A 9538-nucleotide genomic window follows, 5' to 3' on the forward strand; every position below is an offset into this window, starting at 1 on the left:
CCTAGAGAGATCTTGGAAGAAAAATAAGTGCTCCACCCGGAATTAATGAAGGACAATCAACTATCGGACCACCCCTGTTCAATGAAAAATATTACAATTGGTGGAAATCAAGAATGGAAGATTTCCTGATAGCCAAAGACTATGAACTATGAACCACAGTGAACCAAGGTCCATTAACTCCTACTAAACAAAATGCGCAAAATGAAATAGTTCTTAAGGACCCCTTTGAATTTGTGGCGGCATATTTCAGAATGATGAAGAAGAGTGCAAAGGCTAAGAAAATCCTTATCTGTGGACTTGATCCTGATGAGTACAACATAATATCTTCTTGCTCTAATGCAAAGAAGATCTAGGATGTACTCTAAATTACTCATTAAGGAACAAACCAAGTGAAGAGATCAAGGATAGAAGTACTTATGAGAAACAATGAGCTCTTCTCCATGAAGGAGTCTGAGCCCATCCAGGAGACGACGACTATGTTTACCATAATAACTAATGAGGTAAACACTTTCCAAGTGACTTTAGTTCACTTGTGATCATCAAAAGCTGTGACTTTTGATGAAAATCACAGCTATTCAGGAAGCTGTGACTTTTAATTCCCATGAAGCCTAAGCAGATCAACAAAGCTAATTATGATGGGTGCTATAAGTGCAGCAAGCTAGACACATGGTCAAGGACTTCCCAATATGGGAAATTGAGTGGAGGAAACAATGAGTTGAAAAGAAGAAATGGGAGAAGATGAAAGAAAAGGGTTCCAACAAAGGAAAAATCATAGGTAAAGGATTCACTAAAGCAATGAAGCAGGCCTTTTAGTAGCATATGAGGATAGTAGAAGTGATAAAAAGGAAGAAAATAAGGATGAGGCTATAAGTCTTTATGTTGTAATTGATGAACATCAGGCAGTGAAAACAGAGCCTCCAGTACAACTTGTAATATGCATTGGAAGACCTCCTCTATTTGATGGACTCCACTATGATGAATGGAAGATTCGTATGGAAACGTTCCTTCATGCCCCTGACTTTGACCTATGGGTAATTGTCAGTCATGGACCAATCATCCCTACTAAAATGGATGGTGAAGGTAACAAGTGTAACAAGAGAGAAGAGTAATATGATGATGAAGATTGTCAGCTAATCCAGAAAAATGCTAAAGCAAAGGACCTGCTCTATAGAAGCTTACCCAGAAACGTTCTCTACAAGGTGTCCTCTTGCATCTCTGTCCATAATATATGGAGGACCTTGGAAGCTGATTTTGGAGATGAAAATATTGAAGTGGCGATGGCGATAGAAGAAAACCAAACAGAAGAAAAAATGATAGGAATGATGACCATGAGTAATTCAGAGACTGAAAATGAAAGAAAATATTCATGCTATGTCTAAAAAATAATTGATGGCCATAATTGTGACCATGATGAGTGAAATGGACAAAATGAGTGCTGAAAATGATCAGTTAATAAGCAACCTTTCATGTGTCAAACTTGATCTCAAAGAACTTGAATTTGATAAAGCTGATCTAAAAGGCCAGGTCAAAGACCTTAATGACCAGGTTCTTGAGCTCACTTCTAAAAATAAGAAGTCACTTGATATACATAGTAAGGTAAAAATGATTGATCTGCAAGATAATCATGAAAAGGAATTAAAAGGGGCTACAGATAATTTTTGTGATGCTGAATGTAGGAATAAAGTCCTGAAAGAAAATCTAGAAAAGGCTAATTATGAACTATCTAGACTAAGCAAATGGCATAGATCCTCAGATGCCTTGAATTAGCTGAATGAAAACTACAATACTAACAAATCAGGAATTGGCTACAGAAAACCTTTTCCCAAATTTAATCCAAAGTATATAGGAATTTCTGATAACAAAATATGCACTCATTGTGGAAAGGTAGGACACTTTAGAGATACTTATCCTGCCTTAATTCATGCTCAGTTTAAAAATACCTTTGGTCTTGCTAAAATGTGAAGAAGGAAGAGGAACCAAAAGCCAAGTCTTTTGTCCATACTAAGTGGATTAAGGTTAACAAGAAAATAGCTATTAATCCTCTCCCCTTCTCGGCAAGAAGAGATCTGATTCATCTTTTTTCAAATAAAAAGGGACCCAAGCTTGTCTGGGTTTCCAAGACTAACTTGTGATTTTTGGTGCAGGCTAAAGTGAGGGGAAACAATCAAGACTGGTATCTAGACAGTGGATGCTCAATACATAAGACTGGAGAAAAGAAAAACTTCCTCTCACTAATAGCCTTCCAAAAAGGGAGTGTATCATTTGAAAATGGGAAAAAGGGCCAGATAACATGTATTGGTAAGGTCGGTAAGTCACTCTCTCATGCTATAAAAGATGTGTATTATGTCGTAGGCCTCAAACACAATCTTCTTAGCATTTATTAAATGTGTGATAAAGGAAATAAAGTATTGAAAGGTAAGATACATATCAATGTTTACAAGATATCCATTATATTTCTTCCTCAGAGTGAGCACATATGCTTAAGTGTAGTGGAGGATGATCCACTGTTATGACATAGAAGACTGGGCCATGCTAGTCTTTATCAACTCAAGAAGTTGGCAGCAAAGGATTTGGTCCTTGGCCTACCAAAAATTGAGTTCTGCTCAGACAAGGTTTGTGATGCTTGTGTTAGAGGGAAACATGTAAGGTCACATTTTAAATCTAAAAAGGTTGTCAGCACTTCCAAACCTGTGGAACTCCTTCACATGGACCTAGGTGGACCAATGAGAATGAGGAGAAAATGAGGTAAGAAGTATGTTTTTGTCATTGTAGATGACTTTTCCAGGTATACATGGACTCTATTTTTGGGATCTAAAGATGAAACTTTTGATGTTTTATGTGTGTTTGTCAGAATGATCCAACAAAAACTGGGTTGTAATGTATTAAGTATAAGAACAGACCATGGAACTGAGTTTGAAAATTCTAAATTCCTTGAGTTCTGTAACACACATGGCATTGATCATAATTTCTCTGCACCTAGAACTCCACAACAAAATGGTGTTGTAGAAAGAAAGAATAGATCCCTAAAAGACATATGGAGGATCATGCTAATTACTAGTGGACTACCTAAGAGTTTCTGGGCTGAGAAAGTCAATACTACGTGTTACTTGCTAAACAGATGCATGGTCAGACCTATTCTTGATAAACCTCCTATGAGTTACTTCGAGGGAGAAAGTCCAATATCACTCACCTAAGAGCATTTGGATGTAAATATTTTATGTACAATAATGGCAAAGAAGCTCTAGGTAAGTTTGATGACAAAAGTGATGAAGGATTTTTCTTGGGTTACTCTCCACATAGTAAGGCCTACAAAGTGTTTAATAAAATAACTATGTGTGTAAAAGTAAATATTCATGTTATTTTTGATGAATTTAATAATTTGGCTGAGAAAGGTCTACAAGATGAAGATTATGACATAGGACTCACTAGTGAAGGAGCTCCTACGGAACCTAAACATCAACCTGACGATGGATCCAGAGATCACAAGGAAGTTGATAGTGATCATGAGAAACAAGAAGAAGAGAGAACTACTCTGACTGCTAACTAGACTGATGAGGCTATACCTATTGAAACTATTCCTTTGGGTCACTCCTTGGGTGAACAATCTCTGAGAATGCAAATTAGTCCATGGAAACATCAAAGTTCACATCCTCTTAAGAATATCATCTCTGATCCTAATGCATGAGTGCAAACCAGGTCATCTATAAGAAATCTATGTGCACTCACAACATTCCTCTTATAGGTTGAACCTAAGAACATCAAGAAAGCTTTAAAGTATTCAGATTAGATTATAGCCATGCAAGAAGAGTTAAATCAGTTTGAAAGAAAGCAAGGTCCGGAACTTGGTACAAAGACCCAATAACAGAACTATCATAGGTACCGGATGGGTGTTCATAAAAAAGCTGGATGAACAAGGAAATATCACAAGAAACAAGGTCAGACTGGTGGTTCAGGAATACAATCAAGAAGAAGGCATTGACTATGATGAGACGTTTGCACCTGTATCCAGAATGAAAGCTATAAGAATGTTAATATCTTTTGTTGCACACATGGAGTTCATCTTGTATCAGATGGATGTAAAAGTGCATTCTTGAACGGTTATCTGAAGGAGGAAGTGTTTGTTAAACAACCTCCTGGGTTTGAGAGTGAAGAATTTACTGACTATGTGTTCAAGTTAGACGAAGTCCTATATAGACTGAAATAGGCTCCAAGAGCTTGGTATGAAAAACTCTCAAAATTCCTCTTAACTAACAACTTTGTTAGAGGAAATGGGGACAACACTCTGATTTTTAGGAGCAAAGGCAAGAATGTTCTGATTGTACAAGTATATGTGGATGACATAATCTTTGGAACTACTAATGAAGCAATGTGCAAGGAATTTGCTGAGATGATGAGGAATGAAATTGAAATGAGCATGATAGGTGAATTTAACTTCTTCCTAGGGTTGCAAATCAAGCAAACACCTACTGGAACCATGATACATCAACAAAAATATATCAAGAAACTGCTGAAGAAGTTCAACATGGACTCCTCTAAGTCCATAGACACTCCCATTGCCATTGCAATAAAGATGGATCTTGATGAAGAAGGGAAAAGTGTTGAATAAAAGCTATATAGAGGAATGATTGGGTCATTGTTGTATCTCACAATAAGCAGGCCTGATATTGTGTTCAGTGTGGGACTATGTGCAAGATTTCAGAAAAATCCAAAAATATCTCATCTGAAGGCTGTCAAAGGTTGTCAAGAGGATACTTAGATATCTTAAAGGGACTCCTGATCTATGCTTATGGTATCCTAGAGGGTATAATTTTGATCTAGGTTGTTATGATGATGCTGACTATGCAGGTTTTCATGTTGACAGAAAAAGCACTTCAGGAACATCACATCTTCTAGGTTCTTATCTGGTGTCTTGGGAACAAAGAAGCATAACTCAGTGGCTTTATCCATAGATGAGGCTAAATATGTGGTAACATCATCTTGCTGTGCTCAGTTGTTGTGGATAAGACAACAACTAAGGGACTATGGTATTTTTATTAATTGTGTTCCTATTTTTTATGACAACACTAGGGCTATAAACATTGCTAAAATTCCATGTCAGCACAAGAGAACTAAGAACATTGATATTAGTCACCACTTTTTCAAAGACAATGTTGAAAAAGGGAACATCTCAATTAACTTCTGTAAAACTGAAGACCAAATTGTAAATATCTTTACTAAAGCTCTGAGTAGGGACCACTTTGAAAGGAATAAACTGGAACTAGGTCTAATCAACACTTCGAACTAGTTGCACCTCAATGATTGGCTAGAAAAAGTATAATTAGATGTAGATAGTCAAGTACAATGTGTTTGATTCAGTCTCATGCTTGTATTAAGTACACAGACTTGCCTAGAAAAATCTAGTTGATAACTATGTTGTATGACACTAACCTGTAGTACTGAAGCATTATTGCAGAAATGATTAAGGAGTTAGTCATTTGACTCAGGTACTTGCCATCTTGTCTTAATATTGAGACTTAATATCCTAAATTACTGCTATGCTTATACTTTCTAATCATGTTAGCATCACTTCTAGTTGTCATCTACTCAAAGAGTAGGGGGAATCCTAGAGCAATTAGAGTTTAATTACTCCTGAAATCGTAACAGTCAAAGTAACCGTTATTAGAGTCCCGTTAGAACTCAAATTTGGTCACTTTCTCTCTCTTCCAGTTAAATCAGGAGTAACGTCTTTAGAAACCCCTTATGATTAGTTTCTCAGACATTACTATTTCTCTCAAATCCTAAGCAAGAATCAAAAAATAATTTTTCCTTCCCTTTATCGATTTTCCTCTCTTATCGCCATGCATAAATCCAACCAAACCCCTTCTAAATAAAAATCATCATTCAAGATTGAAGCCAAATCCAAGAACATGAAGCCCAAATCAAAGAAAATTGTCAAACCTTCAAGTGAACCTGTACCCACACTTGCTTCTTCCCCATCGATATCTTCTACTGTACCTATAGCATCATCCTCTGTTCCTGCTGCTCTCACCATATCCACCTCCACTTGGCCTTCACTTCCAAAATCAACCACCCATGCATCTGTGCCTACTTCGAAAAATACCTCTAAGTCAACCAAGATCAAGGCTACTCCAAGAAAACCTGTCAAGAGTGACAAGGTAGTGCTTGATGCTGCTGCTAAAGTAGACACAATGGTTAAGGAAGCTATGGTTAAGGGGGAATTAGTGCCACTTAATATAGGCCAGGTAAAAATCCCTCCCTCAAAATTAGATATTCTGGTATCTTCTATAGATGTCGCACCATTAGATACTGTCCCACCCACAAGTGATAAACCACAAGTGGAGGAATCCACTATAGAAAAGAATGTAGCAACTCTGGAGAAAGGGGTAGATACCACTACTACTATGCCTATGGTTGAGGGGGAAGGCAGTAAAGAACCAACACAAAATGAGGCATCTGATGGTCTTTCTTTCAGTTGGATGGAGGATGCAGATGATAATGGAGGTGAAAAAGAAGAAGGGGTAGTGGCAGTGATGAGGGACATCCTACTCAGGACATTGCTAATGAAGAGAAAAAGAGTGAGAATGAGGGAGATCCTGGTGAAGAGAAGGAGAGTGAGACAGAGATTAGAATAGATTAACAAGTGGATGACTCTGCAGAAGAAGAAAAGAATAGTGAAGAAGAGGGTGATTCTGAGAGTGAAGGTGAGGATCAAGAAAGGCAAGTGAGAGTGAAGGAGAGGATAAAGAAAGTGAGGAAGAGAATGAGAATACATGTGGTGAATATGAAGGCTCTATGACTATTGGGAACACTGTTATAACCCATTCAAAAGAAGCAAGTAGTGAGAAAAGGACTGAAAAACTTGGGCCCTTGTTAACTCCTTTCACTGGAGATGAGGAGGTCAGTAGTGATGAAGATAACTTGCCTTTGTCTGAAGTAGGGAAGAAACCTAGGAAGATTCCTATGAAAGCAACAAAGTTTGTTGCCCCTGCAAGGCAAGAAGTGGCTCCTCCTACCAGAACTTCTCTCACAAGGAGTAAAAGAAGGCTATTGAGGAACAAATCATTAAGGAGTCCAAAGGTGCCAAGAAGCCAAGGAAGCAAGTTTCAGTTATGGAACCTATTATTGAGTTGGATGGAGAAGATAGGTCTGATTCTGTTCTGCCAGAAAATTCATCAACACAAAAGAGAAAGGTTGTCAAAGCTGCAAAACCTGCTACCTCATCAACAAGGGCCAGTAGAGGAAAGAAGAGAAAAGGTATGCCAGCTGTGGTTGATAAACTCACTAAGTTCAGGAACAGAAAAGTGCTTAATGGAAAGATTCTTGCAAACACTGATGAAAAAGGGATGGCTCAACTGGTTGAAAAACTTGAGCTACAGGGATAGAAACACATGTTTGTCAAGGCTTTCCCTCCTCTGTGTGTGCCTGCTATGGTAGAGTTCTATGCAAACTTTTAGTTTGATGGAACGATGGTAAAAAGTAAGGTAAGGGGGTTTGAGATAGAGTTTGATGATGAGGAGCTGTGGATGCTTCTGAATACTTCTTCTTTAGGTTTTGACAATTACTTGAAGAAAAATGGCCAGCCATAGACAATGATGTGGACACAGAAATTATGGTCATAAGGAAGTTCTCTCAAAAGTTTGAACTGAATGCTCCCCAAAAGGTGTACAAGACTTATATGTCTCCTTTCCATAAGCTATTGTTTCACTTTGTCAATTCATGTATTTTGCAAAGGTCTGAAAGAAGGCATGAGGATATCCTGTTGTATATGGCTGTGATGGAACTGCTTGACACTGGTAGATCTATCAATCTCCCTAGCCTGATGCTTCAGCATATGGCAAGAGTTGCAGACACTTCCAAGCCTAAGCATGCTATGCCTTATGGCTTCATGTTGACTGAGCTGTTTGGAAAGCTCAAAATTGCCTTGCTTGAGCTTAAGTATGGAAATCACAATGAGGAGAATGCAAATCGAGCTGGATGTCCAAATAATTCTCTATTGGACATGAGCTTCTCTATTCCTTCCGAGCTCTTCCCTAAGCTGCTTGGTTTCTTTCCTTAACTCATCATTATCTTCTCGAAGATTTGCATTCTCCTCAACAGCCAACTCCAACCTCTTAGTTAGCTCGGTTGCCCTGCTGCTTCTAGGTAGAATAGTGAGTTGGAATGCGCGTTTTCTTTACATGTTTGAGTAACTTATAAATCAAATAGTCGTAGTAGGAGTACTGGAGAGTATTGAGTTACAGTCTTGTAATCGATACATTTTGGCTCATTGTTCTAGTAGAGTTGAAGTTAAAAATCCTACGCAATAGGTCGTGGTTTTTGCACCTTTTGAGCCGGGTAATTTTTTTACGTAAAATCGTTGTTTTTACTTTACTACTTATTTTACTTCATATTTAAGGAGTACGGTAAAGAACCAAATTCTTTAGTAATTCATAAGGACACTCAAACTAACAAACTCTGTAGAGATTGATTTGGAAAGTTGAATCACTTGGATGGAGCAAACGAGAGCACTCAAAAGAAGAACAAAGGTGAGTTGAGACTTGTCCTTACAATATAGTGTTGATTATATGTACTTGAATCGTTATGTGAGTCTAATTGGAGCAAGTAGTCTCACATTATCCATGAATAATTAGAGTTAATTTTCACGTGTTATCAATTATGAAAAAAATATTCTTCGTGTTTCTAAAAGCTAAGTTTGCACATTCTTAGTTGTTTAAAATTTTATGAAAGCTTGATGATTTTTTATTCCTGCTTGAATGTGAAAGATATCAACCTTTATACTTTTAAGTGCTGATTGTCTTATTCTACTTAAATACTATGACCATGTCAAAGATTGCAAGCTTTAAATTTTAACAAGAACCGTTATGAAATAGTAACCATACAAAGGATTACTAACTTGTCATAATGAGCGTAACAAAAATAGTAGGCAGAATACATCGCCAACTACTTAAAGTTGTCTTCGCTTTCAACTTAAATATTTTATCTTGAGTCTGCAAAAAAATGCATGAAATTCACACGCTAGACTGCCAAATATGATAGGGACATGTGGATTTAAATCAAACAAATTTAAATAAAAAAAGGTTTTGAAAAAAGAAAAACATAATAAAATAAAAGCAAGAACCCACTCCCACCCCTTCATCATCTTCCCCGAGGTGCCCTCCTTCTGTCTGCTTCCCCGAAGACACCCCTTCCCCCCCCAAACAGAAGTCCCCTCTACTTCGTCTCCTCCTTCATTTTCTTTCCCCGGATCCAATGTGAAGAGATCTTTGCAAAGATGCTTGCTGCACTCTCTCTCTCGCGGGAATTTTGCAACAAGCTGAGAAAAATGACAATGGTGGTCCCAACTTCGGAGAAAGATCCCATCCTCTCCGTCGTCTGTTTTAAGGCTGAGATGTAATTGGTTGACGGCGACACCAAGATTGCAGAGCCTCAAGTTAATAGATTGTGTGTAGAGGCATGATTGAAGGAAAGTGGTTAGATTTGGCATTACTGATGTTCACTTCTACGGATTTGATATATTCTAAAGCTTCTAAAAAAGATC

This window comes from Nicotiana tomentosiformis, chromosome 2 (assembly GCF_000390325.3).
Source record: "Nicotiana tomentosiformis chromosome 2, ASM39032v3, whole genome shotgun sequence".
NCBI classification, from domain to species: Eukaryota; Viridiplantae; Streptophyta; class Magnoliopsida; order Solanales; family Solanaceae; genus Nicotiana; species Nicotiana tomentosiformis.